Source organism: Ranitomeya variabilis, chromosome 6 (assembly GCF_051348905.1).
Source record: "Ranitomeya variabilis isolate aRanVar5 chromosome 6, aRanVar5.hap1, whole genome shotgun sequence".
Classification (NCBI taxonomy): Eukaryota; Metazoa; Chordata; class Amphibia; order Anura; family Dendrobatidae; genus Ranitomeya; species Ranitomeya variabilis.
This window is the reverse complement of record NC_135237.1, coordinates 346,027,305-346,046,877: the sequence shown is the minus strand read 5'-3', so window position 1 is coordinate 346,046,877 and position 19,573 is coordinate 346,027,305.

The following is a 19,573-nucleotide window of genomic DNA, read 5'->3' as shown; positions in this document are numbered from 1 at the left end:
TGGACCAAAATCTCTGAGGAATGCTTCCAGCACCTTGTTGAATCTATGCCACGAAGAATTGAGGCAGTTCTGAAGGCAAAAGGGGGTCCAACCCGTTACTAGCATGGTGTACCTAATAAAGTGGCCGGTGAGTGTATCTAACTCATACTATTTGAACATGGCAACTACTTACTGTAAATGGGTTGTCAACTACTTTCTGAAGATCAATTTATGTGAATTCACATTAAAATAAGGAAATTGAACTATCTGACCAACTTCAAGAGGCATGTAGGCAAAGATATACGGCACTCCAAAAATGAGGATAGGTGCACGAGTAGGGCCACTTTACAGATTCACTGGACTCATTAAGAGGTGTGCACCTCTTAATGAATCAAGAATGTCTGACTCCAGCACACCTCCTCATCAAGACCAGTGACTTGATAAATTGCTGCAGTTTTGAAGGCCACACCATTATAACATGGGCATCTTAATTTTTTTGGCCATTAATCGGGGGGGGGGGGGGGCAAGAGGGAAAAAGATCAGGCAGTTGGACTTCAACTTTCCAAAGTGTTTGTTCTTGACGAAATTAGAAGCTACCAAAGATGTCTGACAGCAGCTTACTCCCCTCTACTCAATTAGAACACATGCACACTCAGCCAAATTTAGCATGCAAGTTTATTGGGAATCAGGAAAGATACTGTAGCTGCTGACCGCTATCTAATGTATAATCTAAGGCTAATAGACTAATTTAGAGAAAGAAATCCGCTTTCAGTCATTTGCACCTAATTAAAGAAAATTGTCACCTGAAGAGACCTTTGTTAGGGCATTTATAAGAAATAAACTAGCAGGTATCATTGCACTTGAAGTATGGTGCCCCGAAGGCTAAGTTCAATCAATCACGTTACCTCTTGCCTCAATTAATGTAGATCACCATGAGGTTTCAGCCATGACATCCTTAGAATCAAAACCATTGTGAATGTCGCCACATGATGCTTCTCAGCCATATAGAGGAAAGCACATACTGTAAATTAGCATTTATTTCAGTAAAGATGGGGGCAGGAGTAGGGCGCAGCTGGACGGAGGCCCCCCATGACTGCGTTGAGCCGGTCGGTTTTAAATAATGCCTGCTTTGGGATAGGAGGATAACATGGGGGGGGAGGAGCTATAGGGGGAGGTGGTTGGAAAAGTGCGGGAAATCCGCCATTCCATACCTTGATCCAGGCTGAAGAAGACGCACCCGATGGAGTCTGCGGAGGCAATGATGTCCCGGCTTCAGGAGATTGCCCGGTCCAGGAGGGGAGGCTGGCTTGAAGACCAGCTGTCATCTATCCTGGGAGCGGCAGCGGGATCCAGTGTGAGCGCAAGGGGCAGGAGGACCAGGCCCCCAGAGAGACTTTCGCCCGAAGTGGCTGCACGTGGCAGGCGCAGGCTCCGGAGCCCCTCCAGGGACCCTGCGGGCGGTGAGTCCAGCAGCGCTACCCCCACTCAGCGCTCCCGCTCCGGCAGGAATCCACCCACCCGGCCTGCAGGCACCCGGCGTCAGGACCAGGTCATCGATGCTGCTGCTGCTGGGAGCGCCGGACCGGAAGTGCGGCCTGCGCGATCCAGACAGCGCGCAGCCGCCGCTCCCCCTGTTTCCAGCAGGCCCCCGGCGCCCAGGCGTTTAACAGCAGCGGGAAGAAGAGGCGCACAGCGAGGACGGTCCGCAGCGGCGACGAGGAATGCGGCCCCTTCACTTGCGGCAGGCACCCCCAGCGCAGCTCCCTCCGGGGTGCCTGCTGGGATCGGTTCCAGAAGGGCACAAGTTACAAGCAGGCAGCAGCAGGGAGCCCCTCAGCTGCCTGTAACCAGGGCACGGCGCAGTGAAGATGGAGGAGCAGGCAGCAATGTCGAGCTGCCTGCACGGGAGTTAAGAAGCTTGTACGGCCGGGCTGGCTCGCCCGGGCTTGCGGAACAGGATCGGTCGCGGTCACCTAGGAGGTCTCCTGAAGACAGAACAACGCGTACCCGGAACCCGTCCAGCGGCGGGGCAGCCGGGGATACTGGCCGCGGACAGAGGAGCGGGTCGGCCCAGCAGCTTCATCACGCTCGGGTCCCCCCTGGTGACGAGGAGGCCAGGGGCGCGGGCCTGGGGCAGAGAGTCCTGGCGGAGCAGCGATCCCAGCACGCTCGGGTCCCCCCTGGTGACGAGGAGGCCAGGGGCGCGGGCCTGGGGCAGAGAGTCCTAGCGGAGCAGCGATTCCAACACGCTCGGGTCCCCCCTGGTGACGAGGAGGCCAGGGGCGCGGGCCTGGGGCAGCGATGCAGAGAGGAGGTGTCGGCGAGCGGCAGCGATCGTCACGGAGGGACGGAGCGACAGGGATCCGGAGGTCCGGCTGGCGGGGACACAGCACCCGCGCAGCGGTGTGAGTATGATTCTATGTCTGGTTTGTCGCCCACAGGGGCTGGGTTGCAGGAGGATAGGGGGGGCCGGGTGGCGGAGGTGCCAGGCCTGCGAGATTTGTTGCAAGGTGTGTCGCAAATTTTGCGTAGACTGGATGTGGGGGCTGCGACTGGGGTTGCTACATCACCGGTTGAGGCGTGGATATCCGGGCGAGGGGCGGAACTCCCGTCGGGGAGTGGATTGTTAAGCCCTAGTCGGGTGTTGGAGGTAGCATCATCAGGTGTATCGGTTTCGGTTCAGACGGAAAAGGAAAAAGGCGATACGGTTAAATTAGACGATAGAGCGAAAGGGGAAGTTTATGTGTGTTTCGAGGGACCGCTGGGAGCGCATTTGAAGAAGGAGGTAAAAGAGAAGATTTGGCGGGATGAGTATGTGGAAATGTTTTCCCTGCTCCCTCTGGAGAAGTTTAACTTAGATAAGGGAAAAAAAGACGATAGCAAGAAGGAGGAGGAGGAAAAACGGAGGTGGCGGTTAATTCCGCAGACATTTTTGAATTGGTTGCAGGCATTTGCAATATTGGCGAGCGTGGTGGGGGAGAAGGCGCCCGAGAACTGCTCAGGATTGTTTTGCTACTTAGATTCGATTGGGGAGGCTCATCGTACATATGGCGGTCAGACGTGGCTGCGGTATGATGAGCAGTTTAGGCAGAGAAAGGCGGTGAGGCCGGAGATTAGGTGGGACCAGAAGGATATAGGCCTTTGGCTGAAGGTTATGGCTCCAGCTAGACACGGGCAGTCCTTTCACGGGGCTGGAGGTAGTGGCAACCAGCAGGCGGGACACGGAAGCGGTAGTCAGGGTACTCAGGGAACAAAGGAGAAGTCCGGAACCTGCTGGCAGTTTAATGACGGCCAGTGTAAATACGGGAATACCTGTAAGTTTAAGCATGTGTGTTCCCACTGTAACGGAAGCTCCCATGGGGCTTCAAAATGTTTCAAGAAAGGGAAAGGAAAGCCAGCTTTGGGTGCCGGTCAAGGGGGTGAGCCCGGTGAGGCTTCACGAGATGGCCCCCTTTCTAAATAGGTACCCCGATCAGGTGAAGGCGGGAATTATTTTTAATGGTTTTGCGGATGGTTTTAGGATTCCTCCCCCGAGTCACGAGGTTCCTTTTTCGAGTAAGAATTTGCGGTCGGCAATGTTGCATGCCGAGGTTGTTGATGTTAAACTCAAGAAAGAAGTGGAGTTAGGTAGGATGTCGGGGCCATTTGCGCACCCGCCGATGGAAGGGATGGTTGTTTCCCCTTTGGGGGTAGTGCCCAAGAAAGAGCCGAATAAATTTCGGTTGATTCAGCACTTATCGTATCCGAAAGGCCGGTCAGTAAATGATGGCATCGCCCAAGAGTTGTGCTCTGTTGAATATACATCATTTGATGCAGCGGTGCAGTGGGTGAGGAGGCACGGTCCTGGGGCCTTGTTGGCCAAGACGGACATTGAATCGGCCTTCCGTTTGCTTCCGGTGCACCCGGACAGCGTTCCGTTGTTAGGTTGTTTTTGGAATGGTGGTTACTATTTGGATAGATGTTTACCAATGGGCTGCGCCATTTCTTGTTCTTTGTTCGAGACATTCAGTTCTTTTTTGGAGTGGGCGGTTAGGGAGGTGGCGGGAGTTCAGTCAGTCATCCATTATTTGGATGATTTTTTGTTTATTGGTCCGCCTGATTCTACGGTATGCCGTAATGCGTTAACGGCTATGTTTTGGGTTGCAGAGCATTTTGGGGTTCCGTTGGCGGCGGACAAGACGGAAGGTCCCTGTACTGTTTTGAGTTTTTTGGGCATTTTAATTGACTCCGAGAGAATGGAGTGTCGGTTGCCGGAGGACAAGCTTGCCCTCCTGCAGCAAGAGGTGGATAGAGCTAGGAGGATGCGGAAGCTGACCTTGAGGGAGTTGCAGTCTCTTTTGGGTAGATTGAATTTTGCGTGCAGGATCATACCCATGGGGAGGATTTTTTGTCGCAGGTTGTCTGTTGCGACGGCGGGGGTGAAGGAGCCACACCATTTTATTCGTTTGAATAAGGAACACAAGGACGACTTGCTAGTGTGGCAACGGTTTTTGAGCAATTACAATGGGCGGTCATTGATTCAACAGGAGGTCTTAACCAATTTTGATTGTGAGATATACACAGACGCAGCCGGTTCGGCCGGTTATGGGGCCTATTGCAGAGGTCGGTGGTGTGCGGGACGTTGGCCAGTCCATTGGAAGGAGTTGGGCCTTACAAAAAACTTGGTTTTGTTAGAATTGTTCCCTATCGTCGTGGCGGTTTTCATTTGGGGGGGAATGTTCGCGAACAGAAGGGTCCGTTTTCATTGCGACAATATGAGTGTTGTGGCGGTGATTAACAGTCTATCGGCCTCGTCCCCCCCCGTAATTATGTTGGTGAGGGAGTTGGTTTTCAGGTGCTTGGAATTGAACGCGTGTATTTCGGCGGTGCATGTACCGGGTGTGCAGAACTCAATAGCGGATGCATTGTCTCGTTTCCAGTGGGAGCGTTTTCGGGAATTGGCGCCGGACGCGGAGATCTCAGGAGAGGAATGCCCTTCGCATCTTTGGAGCGTGATTTTGGACGAGCGGGCCGATTGATTCAAGAGTCCGTTACGAGTCAAACCTGGTCATCATATGAAGCTTCGTGGCGGGTATGGCAAAGTTGGGTATCTGTTTGGGGCCAGTTGGCATCTGAGGCAGATAGCATGTTGGCAGTTTTATTTTTAATCGGCAAGGCGGCCGAGGTAGGTTGGTCGATTTCTAAAGTAAATAAATTCGTCGCTGGATTGGCATTTGCTTTTAAGTTGCAAGGGTTGGTGGATGTCACGAAACATTTTTTGGTTAGACAGGCGCTTAGGGGTTTTAGGAGAGGTAATCAGACGATTGATCGGCGCCGCCCCATTTCGTTTAGCCTTTTGGAACGGCTGGGCGGCGTATTGGAGTTTATTTGTGGTTCTAATTTTGAGTTGGCGTTGTTTCGACTTGCTTTTTCGTTAGCATTTTTTGGGGCAATGCGGGTTGGGGAGCTGGTGTCAAGCTCCAGGGTCAGGGCTGGGGGTTTGTTGGCAGAGGATGTGGAAGTTTGGACGGGGGGTATCGTTTTTTGGATTCGGCGTTCGAAGACTGACCAGTTGGGGAGAGGACAACGTGTGGTATTGGGGACGGTTAACGGGTCTTTGATGTGCCCTAGGGGATGTTTGGAGGCATAATGGCGATTGTGGTCAGGCAGAGCAGGCCCCTTGTTGTGTCATGCAGAGGGGTCATTTCTATCACGCTTTCAGTTTATTGCGGTGTTAAAACGTAGTTTGCGGGAGTTGGGCCTTTCTCCAGATTTGTTCGGGTCGCATTCATTTCGTATTGGGGCGGCTTCGGAAGCTGATAGTTTGGGTTTGGGCGCGGAGGACATACGGCGAATTGGCAGGTGGACTTCGGATCGTTACTTAAGTTACGTTCGTCATTAATTTCAGGTGGTGTTTTTTCTTACGATTTTGTATTTGATTCCAGTGTTTTTTCTTCGTGTATCTTGTTGCAGGTGGTTCCCCCTATTTAGCCTGGATCTTCGGACATTCGTTCGTTCACTGGGGGGCTCGGCGGGCCGAGGTCAGGCCGGACGGTAGGCAGTTGGGTTTTAGTAGGAGTCAAGTGGTCATTCGGTGGTTGGGATACAGGGGGATGGTTTGGAGCAGGGCCCTTGCTGAATTTTCCAAGGCTGTTCGTTTAGATAGACAGCCTGACATTTTGATTATGCATTTGGGGGGGAACGATTTGGGAGTACGGCATGTCAGAGAGTTGATCAGGGACATACGGTGTGATTTTTTGCGGTTGCAGGTATCATTTCCTGGTGTGTTGATCGTGTGGTCCGATATTGTGCCTAGGAAGCGGTGGAGAGTGGCGAGATCTTTGAAGGGTATTAACAGAGCTAGGGTCAAGTTGAATAGGGCAGTTTCGGGTTTCGTTTCCAGAAATGGGGGTATTAGCGTCAGGCATTTTGATTTGGAGTCGGGGGTGGGTAACTACTGGTTGGAGGATGGAGTTCATTTAAATGCAATTGGAATTGATTTGTGGACTTTGGCATTACAAGAAGGGGTTGAAAGGGCGTTGGTGGCGTTGGGGCACTCACGAGCCTGAGGTGGTCAGGGCTGTTCGTGTGTGGTGGGGGGGTGGGGGTTCTTGGAGTTGACGCTGATTGGTTGGGGGAAGGAATTGGAACATAATTACAGGCAATTTAAAATGTTGTGGGGTTTGATCTGGCTTTTTGGTATGGGCTCTGGACGGGGTTTTACCCTGGGAGCTGTTGGTGGTTTTTTCTCTTCCCGGAACGGGATGTACGGTGCCCTCGAGCTGGTTTTCACGGCTGAGGGTAATATGGTGGTCGTTCTTCTTTTGTGGGGTTTTGCCAGATCTTTTAGCTCCAAGAACCCTCCCCTCGAATTGATATGTATTGTTGTATTAATGTTTATGTTATTTTTTGTTAATAAAAGTTGGCCGCTGTGGCCAAAATATCCAAAGGAATATAATTAGTTATGTTTTTATTTAAGGTGGGGTTTGGGACGGTGGGGCAGGTTTTTGGTTTAGGTTATACATGAAGAAAAAGACCGTACTCGGCATACGCGGTCAAGATGGGGGCAGGAGTAGGGCGCAGCTGGATGGAGGCCCCCCATGACTGCGTTGAGCCGGTCGGTTTTAAATAATGCCTGCTTTGGGATAGGAGGATAACATGGGGGGGAGGAGCTATAGGGGGAGGTGGTTGGAAAAGTGCGGGAAATCCGCCATTCCATACCTTGATCCAGGCTGAAGAAGGCCCACCCACCCTCCCTTTTATTTTGCTTTTGGTTACCGGGGTTTGTTATGGGGGGGGGGGGGGGAAATAGTCATGTGGGTTTTTTCGTATATCAATATGTTTATGTAAGTTATACATAAAAAAAAAAAAAAAAAAATAGGGAGGTTTTGGACGTACACTTTCCATGCGTTTGAGGAGGAATTTCGGGTATTTCTCTGTATATTTGATTTGTTTATTGTCACAGTGGCTGTGTGGTGGGGGGGTGGGGGTTCTTGGAGTTGACGCTGATTGGTTGGGGGAAGGAATTGGAACATAATTACAGGCAATTTAAAATGTTGTGGGGTTTGATCTGGCTTTTTGGTATGGGCTCTGGACGGGGTTTTACCCTGGGAGCTGTTGGTGGTTTTTTCTCTTCCCGGAACGGGATGTACGGTGCCCTCGAGCTGGTTTTCACGGCTGAGGGTAATATGGTGGTCGTTCTTCTTTTGTGGGGTTTTGCCAGATCTTTTAGCTCCAAGAACCCTCCCCTCAAATTGATATGTATTGTTGTATTAATGTTTATGTTATTTTTTGTTAATAAAAGTTGGCCGCTGTGGCCAAAATATCCAAAGGAATATAATTAGTTATGTTTTTATTTAAGGTGGGGTTTGGGACGGTGGGGCAGGTTTTTGGTTTAGGTTATACATGAAGAAAAAGACCGTACTCGGCATACGCGGTCATGGCAGAGACATGTGTATGTATGTAGTTTTTGCACGTACATCATGGATTAGGACTAAGCAATGGAATTTGTACCTAATTACTACTTATGGAATACATTTTACAGTGATGTAATTAGGGATCTGTCAGTAGAGATTGTTTTCTAAATCAAAAGACCTGTTCAAGTAATGTATTTTGGGCTCAGACTCAAGACTCCAAGTCTTTAAGCAACAATACAATGCAATATCTCATACTCCAACTGCCCATTTTGGAATAGTTACAAGAATATCCACATTGTACATCCTTTACACGTGCAGAAGTGTGTTGAATGATACTGGAGCCAATAAGAACAAAAGTTTATTTTTTAGCCAAAATAGGTCTTCGCTGAGATTATATTTGTGCATTGTGCATTGTAATTGAATGCTGTTTTGTTTTATATGATTTTAAAATTCCATTTTATTCCCATTTTTAAACCAGCTCCTTTTCAACTGTTAAACTGAAGTAAATGTTGTGAAGCTAAACGTTTAGCTCCAGCAGCACTAATACATTTTAAATTTCTTCTCCTAATTTAAAGGGAAACTCACCAGGAATAACAATGTTAACTTGCAGATATGGGGTTAACCTGCAGGTTAACAGCGTTATGATATTGTCCCATCCCTGCATGTAGCTGAATGGAGAAAATTAACTTTACTGTATTCTCTCCTCCAGTATTCGGTATTCAGTCATGGGGGATGAGGCGGCGCCGGTTCAGTCATCACTCTGAGTATACATAGAGGCCGCTGTAACCGCTTCCCGGCCCTGACTGACACTGGCTCGATATTGGGGCCGGCTGTCAGTCAGGGCCGGTGGCGGGGTTACAGCGGCCTCTGTGTATACTCAGAGCGATGTCTGAACGGGCGCCGCCCCGCCTCCATGACTGTATACAGAATGTTGGCAGGGAGAATAATGATCATTTTCTCCCTGCTGCATTCAGCTGTGTGCAGGCCCCGAACAGCATAATAACGCGCTGCTAGCCTGTATATGAACCACATTTCTGCAGGTTAACAATGTTATTCCTGGTGACAGGTTTCCTTTAATGTCATTACAAAGTTATAATTCTCCTCAAGACAAATCTGGCTTCTAGCAGCATTATTGCTTACAGAAATCACAGTGGTTTTGCACAGCAGAATAAAGTGGCACAACATCATTACTTGATGGCACTCGTCTATGGATGAATAGCATGGGGAGAGGAGAAAAAAAAGAGATGAAGGGAATCAATTTCTTATTAATTGATTTTGATATGACTTTTATTTTAATTTATTGAAATTTGCTAATCCAAATAATTATCAATTAATTTTGGACAAATCGTCTGAAATGGCCACCATCGATTGCACGGATTGCACAACACAGAGAAGAAAGATCACATATACTTAGTTGCGGACTTCCCCACAATGCCTAGCAGGTACCATACTCAAATAGCTCAGCCAATCAAGAGTGTCTATAGGTGTGAGGTCACTGATGACTCATAGCCACTATAAAAGCCAAAGTAGGAGATGCTGCTCTCATTTTGTGGGGAATGTTGATAGGAAAGAAGAACTCAGAATTCAGAGAGATATAGTACAAATGATACAGATAGGTTGTGTGAGGAGTAGAGATTAGATACATTACAAGAAGCTGAGCTAAATGGAGACAGGTGTCATGGACACTGTTTTAAATAGGGAACTGCTACTGTCCATGCTGCAATTCACAACCATATTGGGGCCAATTTATTAAGGTGTTTTTGCCAGAATTCTCTTGTAAAACACTGTAAATGGTGGGAAAATGTTTACACAACTCACAAGTTTTCATGCAAAAAAAGGGGTATGGAAAAAAGGGGTGTGAAGCACCCGACCATTAAATTCAAATGCATGAAAAGCTACACCACTTTACTGGCATAATTTTCTCCAGGAATGTACTCCAATCAATGTACATTTCTCGCGGTAGTGCATATTTCTGGCACCGCTTAATGATTTAGACTTGATACTCTAGTGAGCAGTTTACTTAAGACTGGCATACGTAATGCCAGTCTTAATGAATCAGCTCCATTGTGTCTGGAACTAACGTAATCAACTTGCTCTGTGCTCGATTGCACTGACAATTTAACAGGGCACTACATTTTTTGCACCTGTCAATGTGCAGTGTCTGACTGCTGCACCCAATATTGCAATTTGTATTATTTTTGTCAAATTAAAAGATTCAAGCACCACTGCTAATTTTAGTTAAGGCTGTTAAAATATTGTGTATCAGAGTACTCTTTTTTTTTCCGTTGCTTTTGTGAATGTTGTTTTTGTCTTTTTTTTTGTATGTCATACAGTTGTGTGAAGAAGTGTTTGCCCCTTCCTGATTGCCTATTCTTTTGCATGTTTGTCACACTTAAATGTTTCAGATCACCAAACAAATTGAAATATTAGACAAAGATAACACAAGTAAACACAAATTGCAGTTTTTAAATGAAGGTCTTTATTATTAAGCGAAAAAAGAAAACCAAACCTTCAAGGCTCCCTAAACCTTAGCAGCCACAGCAAGATTTCCAGGTCCTGAAGCAGCAAAACAGCCCCAGACCGTCACACTATCTCCACCATATTTTACTCTTGGTATGATGTTCCTTTTCTGAAATGCTGTGTTACTTCTACGCCTGATGTAATGTACATACACTTTCCAAAAAGTTCAACTTTTGTCTCTTCAGACCACATAGTATTCTTACAAACGTATTGAGGATCATCAAGATATTTTCTAGCAAAAGAGGAGCCTTTATATTCTTATTGCTCAGAAGTGGTTTTCATCTTGGAACTCTACCATGCAGGCCTTTTTAGCCCAGTCTCTATCTTATGGTGGAGTCGAGAACACTGATCTTATCTGAGACAAGTGAGGCCTGCAGACCTTTGGCTGTTGTTGTGGGTTCTTTTGTGACCTCTTGGATGAGTCGTCGCTGCGCTCTTGGGGTAATTTTGGTCAGCTGGCCACTCCTGGGTAGGTTTACCACTGTTCCATGCTTTTTCCATTTGTGGATAATGGCTTTCACTGTGGTTCACTAGAGCCCCAAAGCTTTAGAAATGGCTTTATAACTTTTTCCAGACTGATAGATCTCATTTACTTTGTTTCTCATTTCTTCCAGAATTTCTTTGGATAGCGGCATTATTTCTAACTTTTGAGGATCTTTTGGTCTACTTCGCTTTGTCATGCAAGTCCTATTTAAGTTATTTCTTGATTAAGAACAGGTGTGGCAGTAAAAAGGCTTAGGTGTGGCTAGGGAATTTGAAATTGGGTTCCCAAAGATGTGATAAACCACAGTCAATTTATGTTATACCCCTTTCCAACATAATAGTATGACGATTTCGGACTCCCTCCCTTTGATATGGGCTCCATCGCTGAGCCCACATCTTTTCCAGCACATGTCAGCTGTTTTGAACAGCTGACATGTGTCTCTCCGCGGCTGTTAACCGTTAAATACTGCTGTCAATCTCTGACAGCGGCATTCAACACCCGCTTGCAGCTGGAAATCCCACCCATCGATAACCCTGTTACGTGATCACGGGTCACCGATGGATTGGCATGACAAACAGAGATCTCCAGCAGACCTCTATGTTTGTCACTGCCGGATTGCTATGAGCACCGCTTGATTGCTATGAACACCGCCCGGAAGTTGGCGCTCATAGCAAGTGAGCAACTCTGCTATATACAGGTGTTCTTATTACCACCTGTATGTAGCAGAGCCGATTGGATTTTGACAGATTCTAGCTTCCCATGGAGACTATTGAAGCATGCCAAAAGTAAAAAAGTCTTTAAAAATATAAAAAAATATACAAGTTTAAATCATCCCCTTTTGCCCCATTAAAAAAAAAACAATAAAAAAAATCAAACATACACATATTTGGTATCGCCGCGTTCAGAATCGCCCGATCTATCAAAGTAAAAAAATAATTAACCTGATCGCTAAATGGCATAACGAGAAAAAAAGTCAAAAAGCCATAATTACGTTTTTGGTCACCGCAACATTGCATTAAAATGCAATAATGGGCGATCAAAAGATCGTATCTGCACCAAAATGGTATCATTAATAGTGATGAGCGAATTTGTTCGGAAAACGATCGCCAAACTTAAATTCGGCACGAGTATGGAACATTCGGATTCGGGATCGGAAACAAAAGCAACATTTTATAAAATCGGAAAAAATCGGTAACATTCGGTAAAAGTGCGGGAAAATGTTTGCGTTACCACAAAAGTATTTTCAGCACTGTAGAAACGATAATGGTGGTGTATCATGAGTGTTTGGCACTTGTTTGATGAGGGAATGAGGTCAGAGGCACTGCGTTCTTGTAAACAGTCATTTTTTTTCCTAACTTTATGTGTGCACATTGCGGATAGCCAATCAGGGCGCAGGAAACACCCACAATTAACCTGACACAATGGCTTATGTCATTGGCTTCTGAAATCACATGTCCCTCTCCATATAAATAGTGCCATTTTGACACTGTAACAGCACAGAGAGGCTGCTCCTGATGCTGGCAGTGTTAGCAGCAAGATTTTAGCTAGTTAACTAGGTGGTTGTATATCAGTCAGATAGTGTAGCTAGCTAATGTTCAGTGTGGCTGTTAAATTTATCTTCCAGCATTTTTTTTTGCCATTACTGAGGTCCACAGGCAAAGCCATCAGGGCACATTTCATACAAGTGTGTTATGCACTGCTTTTATTGCGCTCCATGCACGAGTATAGCATTCTAATTAATATTTTTTCACTAGCTAAATGTGAAACAGCCTGCTCTATCCCACCTTGTCGTTTTGTGCTGGGGTGATATGAAACTGTCTGCAGACCTAAGGCACATAAAAAAAATTATAATTTTTTCTGTTGCTAAATGTGAAACAACCTGCTGTATACCACTTTGTCATTTTGTGGCAGTAATATGAACCTGTCTGCAGACCTAACAGCCATTAAAAAAATATATATTTTTTTCTGTTGCTGAATATGATACAGCCTGCTGTATCCCACATTGTCATTAATTGCTGCAGACCTAAGGCACATTAAAAAAATATTTAATTTTTCAGTTTCAAAAAGTTAAACAGACCGCTGTATCACACTTTGTCATTTTGTTGGGTTGAAATTAAGCTGTAGAGGCCTGATCCAGATCCACCAAAAAATTATTCTGTTCCTAGTGTCATACAGAGGGGACCTGACTTAAAATTAGTTTGTAGCATCTAGTGTGTTTTAGAGGCCTGATCTAGAGGCCACAAACATTGTTCTGTTCGTAGTGGCTTACAGTGCGTGCTACTGAGGAGGAATGGATACTCACCGCTCTCTGCGATGAGCGGTCCCGGTGAGTATTCCGGCAGCTGTGTTCTGCTCTGCGATGAGCGGTCCCGGTGAGTATTCCGGCAGCTGTGTTCTGCTTGTGAGCAGTGCATGACGTCCCTGCCATGCGCTGCTTACAAGCAATAAACAGCTGCTGGCACCAGAGCAGGATGCTGCAAAGGAGCGCCATGTAGGTGAGAGTAATGTTTTTTGTATTTTTTAATCTTTCCTGATGGGGGCATGGATACCAGGAACGGGATTGGGACAATTATGAAAGAAAAAGGATGGGACCAATAATACCAGGAACAAGATGGGGCCATTTATACCAGGATGCCAGAAAAATGAATATGCTTTGCATTCCACGCCCATGGGCATGGAATGTAGTGCATATTCATTTCTCTTCACCAGTGGGCACAGGAGTTAGCCGGAGCCACCGGCTCCAGCCTCCTGTCACCCAATGCTCTGCCCAAACGGTGCCCCCACGTCCCCACCCCTGCCAGACCCAATAAATCCAGACTATAAGACCCCCCCGTTTTCCTCCACATTTTGGGAGGAAAAAAGTGTGTCTTATAGTCTGAAAAATACGGTAAATAGTTTGTAGCATCTAGTGTGTTATAGAGGCCTGATCTAGAGGCCACAAAAATTCTTCTGTTCGTAGAGTCATACAGTAGGGGACCTGACTTTAAAATAGTTTGTACCATCTAGTGTGTTATAGAGGACTGAACCAGAGGCCACAAAAAATTATTGTATTCCTAATGTCATACAGTAGGGGACATCTGACTTTCAAATTGTTTGTAGCATATCTTCTTTGTCATACAGGCCTCATACACACTGAAACAATTCTTTATTATGTGACTATCACGACACAGCATGCCATATTTCACCTTGGAAATTACTGTCGCTGAAATTCAGCTGTTTGCAGAGGTGGTGCAGAGTTTAAAATCTATTTTTTGTTGCTAATACTGTGCTCCTACAACACGATCTGAGCAAAATGACTGAGAAAAAGTGAGGCCATGGTGGAAGGGGATTTAGGCTTGGTGTTTAAGGTGTACATGAGGTACAGTACAGACCAAAAGTTTGGACACACCTTCTCATTTAAAGATTTTTCTGTATTTTCATGACTATGAAAATTGTTAATTCACACTGAAGGCATCAAAACTATGAATTAACACATGTGGAATTATATACTTAACAAAAAAAGTGTGAAACACCTGAAAATATGTGTTATATTCTAGGTTCTTCAAAGTATCCACCTTTTGCTTTGATGACTGCTTTGCACACTCTTGGCATTCTCTTGATGAGCTGCAACAGGTAGTCACCGGAAATGGTTTTCACTTCACAGGTGTGCCCTGTCAGGTATAATAAGTGGGATTTCTTGCCTTATAAATGGGGTTGGCATCATCAGTTGTGTTGAGCAGAAGTCTGGTGGATACACAGCTGATAGTCCTACTGAATAGAGTACAAAAGAGAAAAAAAAGAGAAAAAATTGGAGCGCACTTACCCAGGTAGAATGGTCACCACTTTATTAGGACATAGTATGAAAAACAAACAGCAGGGAGGGATGTGAACAATTACGGACAACGGCCGTTTCGTGCGTCAAGGCACTTCAACGGGTCCTGGAGCTGAATGGTTGCTGGGAGGATTTTGTAGAACCGAAAGGGTCACAAACTCCTCCCGCCATGCAGCATATGGGTGGGAGTAACCACCGCTTATCAGAACATAAACAATACTATGCATAAAAACAACAAGTGCAAATTAAAAACAATCTCTGTGGACACAATAAACAGCAGAATCAGACATTGATTGTAAAAGATGAATTATAAGAAGACCGACATGTCGATCTTCTCATTTAAACCAAGCGGCCCTGCTGCGTCTGCGCGCAGTATGCATCTAGCTTCCCTTGCACTTGTTGTTTTTATGTGTAGTATTGTTTATGTTCTGATAAGCGGTGGTTACTCCCACCCATATGCTGCATGGGGGGAGGAGTTTGTGACCCTTTCGGTTCTACAAAATCCTCCCGGCAACCATTCAGCTCCAGGACCCGTTGAAGTGCCTTGACGCACGAAACGGCCGTTCTCCGTAATTGTTCACTTCCCTCCCTGCTGTTTGTTTTTCATACTATGTCCTAATAAAGTGGTGACCATTCTACCTGGGTAAGTGCGCTCCAATTTTTTCTCTTTTGTACTCTCTTGGATCATGTATTTTACCTGTTGGATGCAGCACCCCATTGGTAGTACTAAGGATACTTTCAGCCATAGCACCTAAAAGGTGTGGTTTAGTGTGTTGTTTTGGGTCAGCTTACACCAGCAGTGCGGAGGTGCACTCTTTTTGATTTGCAGTCCTACTGAATAGACTGTTAGAATTTGTATTATGGCAAGAAAATAGCAGCTAAGTAAAGAAAAATGAGTGGCCATCATTACTTTAAGAAATGAAGGTCAGTCAGTCTGAAAAATTTGAGATCTTTGATTCCAACCACCGTCTCTTTGTGTGACGCAGAAAAGGTGAACGGATGGACTCTACATGCCTGGTTCCCACTGTGAAGCATGGAGGAGGAGGTGCGATGGTGTGGGAGTGCTTCGCTGGTGACACTGTTGGGGATTTATTCAAAATTGAAGGCATACTGAACCAGCATGGCTACCACAGCATCTTGCAGCAGCATGCTATTCCATCCGGTTTGCGTTTAGTTGGACCATCATTTACTTTTCAACAGGACAATGACCCCAAACACACCTCCAGGCTGTGTAAGGGCTATTTGACCAAGAAGGAGAGTGATTGGGTGCTACGCCAGATGACCTGGCCTCCACAGTCACCAGATCTGAACCCAATCGAGATGGTTTGGGGTGAGCTGGACCGCAGAGTGAAAGCATCTCTGGGAACTCCTTCAAGATTGTTGGAAGACCATCTCTGGTGACTACCTCATGAAGCTCATCAAGAGAATGCCAAGAGTGTGTAAAGCAGTCATCAAAGCAAAAGGTGGCTACTTTGAAGAACCTAGAATATAACACATATTTTCAGTTGTTTCACACTTTTTTGTTAAGCATATAATTCCACATATGTTAATTCATAGTTTTGATGCCTTCAGTGTGAATTTACAATTTTCATAGTCATGAAAATACAGAAAAATCTTTAAATGAGAAGGTGTGTCCAAACTTATGGTCTGTACTGTAGGTGGTAATGTTTGTGAAAGCACTAGTGAACCAACGTCACATCCTATGCAAAGACAACTGACAACTTCTGCTACTGGACAGGCTACTCCACTACCTTTCTTTGGCAGACACACAGTGGTACGCCTTGTTGATGAGGCCCAGAAAGAGAATGTGCTCAATTGGATAGCAAGTGCAGCTTCAAGTGGTCTCTCCTCCTCTTCCTCCACCTCAACATCATTCCCAGTACATTCCACAAAGGTGGAACCCAAATTCCCCTTGCTTCCCCCCTGCTTCCCAACTCTCCAACCATACAACTGACTGTATGGAACCACAGATGGGTGAGTCTGAAGAGCTGTTCATGCTTGCTATGAAATGGTCATCAGAAGTGCACTCAAAAGCTTCACAGAGTCAAGAGGAGGAAATCTGCACCAATGCCCAAATTTTTTTTAGCTTAGATCAGTGGCTGGGTGAAGTAGGGTCCAAACAGCATCCTAACCCTCGTCATCAGACGTTAAACCCTGAAGGTAGGTGATCCTGATGAGACTCGGATATCTGAGGCTCATGTGGACTGTAGTGTGCTGTCAGGGCAGGATGAGGAGGTGTTAGATCTCAGTTGGTTTGAACATAGAGGCACACAGCTGAGTAGGTCATCTGAGGAGGAAGACAAGGAGGTTATGTTGCGCCGTACATCGCAGACACATAATGATGCAGCCACAACGAGCAATGCATCCTCAGCCACAACTGTGACTGACCAGCAGCGTCCGCGGCTCTGCAGCTCACAGGGGTGAGTCAACTCATGTAATCTGCCAACTTTGCAAAAAAAACTGAGTCGAGGTAAAAAGTAATAATAATAATTTTATTTATATAGTGCCAACATATTCGCAGCGCTTTACATTATAGAGGGGACTTGTACAGACAATAGACATTACAGCATAACAATAAACACAGTTCAAAACAGATACCAAGAGGAATGAGGGCCCTGCTTGCAAACTTACAATCTATGAGGAAAAAGGAGAGACACGAGAGGTGGATGGTAACAATGCTTTCGTTGTTCGGACCAGCCATAGTGTAAGTGCAGCGCCCCAGAGTCCTGGTCGTTGCAGTACTGATGCTCCGCCGCTAAGGGGGGCTATGGTACGTCTGATGGCACTGAAGGAGTCCACCTGACCAGTTATCACAGACACCAATGCACTTCACAGTCTGGCCTCCAGGGGGAGCTAAGGGTGCTATGTATTAGGCCACTCCTCACAATCTGGTAAAACTGGGGGTTAGATAGGAAGTTAGTCAGAAGCTGACTGGGTTGGAACCAGGCAACATCCTGTGGCAGGGGGTGTTGCAGGGGAAGATTCAGGGGGGTCCCTGTCAGGGGTGGGATTCTGACAGAGGCCTAGCGAACAGGAAAGAACGTTAAGGGACCGCGCCGGCACTTCATCGCGGCGGTACCCCAAGAAAGGACAAGAAGAGAGGTTTATTGTGCTGAGTGAGAAACGAGATCAACGCAACAAGGAGAATTACCAGTAGGAGTCGTGCTGTAAGACGAGGCAACATCCTACTGAGGCGCGTAGCCGGTGGCCGGAAACGCCGAGGAAGTATTGAGCTCCAGGCCTTACTTCAAACCTACGGCAGGACAGTCAGTTATAGGCGGGCTGTCTCACTCAAATCACCTAAGAAGACATAGGGGGCAACAGTTGGAGAGGGGCGACACTAGGGTCCCGGAAGAGCTCCGAGCCTACCCGTCATACGGGTGCGTCTTAGCCATATCATCTGGGGGGACGAAGAAGAACATCAAAATCGAGTTGTGAGGGAACTTCAGAAACAGACACAACAGTTGTGGGGACTATCCCGTAACCACAGCAGGGGAGGACCACAACACACAAGCGCTAGAAGGTAGGCACAGATTTCCACCTGCAAAGGGAACTCTGGAGGTGCCATCGGACCGGCCGGACTCCCACAGCCCGGTTAACCGTATTCCGACCTGAGGATCCTGAAGCCTTCAGTAAAGAGGTAAAGAGACTGCAACCTGGTGTCCTCGTTATTTACTGCGACCCGCACCACAACATCATCACCATCCACTCCTTTCATTGGACGCCCCTCAGCAGGGTCACGGACCGGGTCTAGCCACCGTGACAACCCCAGAACAGAGACTCAGAGGCCCGGTACCGGTTACCCCTCGGCCCTGCGGCAGTGGGGGCTCTCCATAAGAATCGGGTGTTTATTTAAAGCTGCATGAACCAGTTAACAGCCTAAATATGTAACAGTACAGACACAGAGGGCTAATTAAATGCATAATGTGTATGAGAACATGATGCGAGGAACCTGATTTTGGTTTAAGTTTTTTGAATGGGCCACACAGGGATAGTTAGGTTAATGTGTTGAGGCGATAGGCCAGTCTGACCAAATGCTTTTTTAGGGCACGCTTAAAACTGTGGGGATTGGGGATTAATTGTATTAACCTGGGTAGTGCATTCCAAAGAATTGGCGCAGCATGTGAAAAGACTTGGAGACGGGAGTGGGAGGTTCTGATTATTGAGGATGTTAACCTCAGATCATTAGTAGAACAGAAAAGTGCAATAATTTGACCACTACATGTGTGAACCTTAACATCTGCAATTAACATGCATTACTCTGCAAATCCCACTGCGCTAAAATGCGGACCAGCGAACCTCAACAACCATCAGCTGCCCCATCAAGCGCATCTGCTGCTTCTTCCTCCTCCTCTGTTACTGTGCCATTTATTGAGATGCAGGTCATTGACTGCAGAACCTCAGGTTCCTTACCCGCTCCAGTCATGCTGACCCAGAACCCACCGTCAGCTGTAACGGAAGCGGACATGCCTGCTGTTTTTGACCGATCTCAGAGAACGAGCACGTCACAACTTTCTCAATCCACCATAATATCTCCGCCTGCACCTCTCTCATGGTCCAGCAGTTTGTCTGGTTCACCGTACTCCACCCTCTCTCAGCACTGCAGCCAGCCTACGGTTCCGCAGTTGTAGTCACATAAAATATTGTTTCCTCCTATGCATGACAAAGCTAAGAGATTGTGTAAGGGGTGTGTTGGAGGGCTGATTGTTCCCGGCATCCCTTCACTTTCCTTCCTAATAAAGCGGGTACATTTTATGTGTAAAATAGTGTGTTGTGCGGTACTGTTTTATTGTGTAGTAATATGCTGAATAAGGTTATGATGCTTGTGTACTGTGTAAGTTTTGTATCTTTATAGACTAGGGATAGCGATAGGGAGATACAGTG